Raw genomic sequence first — 1,869 nt, forward strand, 5'->3', positions numbered from 1 at the left:
ATGCGATATGACTGTTCTCGTCGCCCCGGTGTCTGCAGTGAAGGTAACTGGAACACCATTCACCTCGCCCCGGACGTATATACCATCGCCAAGGTCCTTATGCGTCTCTCCGCTCTTTAGGACCCCCGCATGCGTGCTTGCATCATCTACAAAAGTATGGCCTCTGACTACATTGTTCTAACTCAACTGGACCCCCCTCCGGCCGCGAGAGACGGTCCAGGTCTGTTTCTCAGTGACCAAACCCCTCTTTTCCTGCTTAACCAAACGTTTGTTCAGGCACACCCTGGCGTAATGGCGCGCATGACAATTGAAGCACTCAACATTGTTGCTTCTCCTCTGTGGCCGATTTTGCCCCGAAACCTGTTCTAAATTTTCAACTCACTGCAACAGTCGTTCTAGAAGCTGTTGCTGGTTGTTGGGTAACGCGGATTTGCTCTCATCCTTCCGTTTTGCTGTCTGGGCTTGAAGTCGCAATGTCTTCACGTCCGCTGTTCGTCGTAACTGCTCTTCACTCTCACCCCCTAGCTCTTCAACGTCAATGGCAACGTCAAAAGTGCGTCGGGCTGCATTCCGGCCCCTATCACCCGTCACTCCAGCCTTCATCTGTATCCAGCTCACCACGTGGAACAAGGCCTCATCTATATTGCGCGGCTCCTTGTTGAACTCTACGGCAAACCTAGCTTCCTGATCAAACCGTCAAATAATCGCCTAGTGAGGTCTTCGTCCCGTGTCCCTATGCCGATTGGCTTTGTCGTAAAGATGCTTTAACTCGGACGCAAAATCTTCAGCGGTCTCACCATGTTTTTGATATCGTCTAACAGCAAACAACTGTTCTGTTTCAATTACACGGAATCTGCCTGTTAATTCCACGACTAGGGCCTTGTAATCGCTCAGAACGTCCGCTGACATCTGTGAAAATACAAACTCACTTGCCTGCCCCTCGATCTTCGGTAACAAATTGTCTCGGCGCTCTTCAAAGTCTCAGCCTTTTCAGTCAGCAATTGTCTCAAACTTCGTTAACCAGACGGTTCTCTTTTCCCGTAAATGGCCGCAGTTTGAAGTTAGGCTGGTTTTGCCTTGCCGCCTGTCTCTCGACGCGTGACTCTTTGCCTGTCCTTCAAACGTCATTTTCCGGTCGGGCCTCTCGATGCCATAGTTGTCGTCCACTTGGCGGGCTCTCATGTGCTCTGGGCTAACAACCTCACCTTGCCGGTTGTTATGGGAGTTATTTGCATCAGCTCCCCATCTGTATTCACCTCTTTCAGTACACCAGCTATGTCTGACATCATTGCTGACATTTGCGCCTGGGCTGGTTCGCTTACGTCAGGATGCGTATGTCGCTCATCAGAATTTGCGTTGCGGTATGGGCTGCAGTCGCAACCGTCCTCTGGCTCGCTGGATTGCTCTCGTGCTCCCGTCCTTGTCCGGATTCTAGTTCTGGAGCAGGTTACCTCTTTGTCGCTTTCGTGGCTTTCCATGTTATGCGTAAATGCGTATCACTGGATTAGTATAAAATAACCGATCTCACTTCTGACACCAAAATGTAGGGGGCTCACCCTAGTTTCACGCTAGTGAATGTACTTGACGCAAATGTATTATCACAACTTCGCTTCAACTTTTTGTGGGCCGTGCTTACAAGCTCAGCTTGGCTCTTGAGTAACCGACTTAACTCTGATATTACGCAGACATTCTGTAGTTCGTACCATTTTAAACCACGTATCAAAAACAGTTTATAAATTGTAAGTTTTATTGAATTTATAAAGGTGAAATATCACTCGAACTGGGTACATATGTTCATACAGAAACATTATGTATTCATATCATAATATTTATTAAAGGTCACTATATTTTCGCTGGGGCGCACGTTCC

Source organism: Mya arenaria, chromosome 4 (genome assembly GCF_026914265.1).
Source record: "Mya arenaria isolate MELC-2E11 chromosome 4, ASM2691426v1".
NCBI classification, from domain to species: Eukaryota; Metazoa; Mollusca; class Bivalvia; order Myida; family Myidae; genus Mya; species Mya arenaria.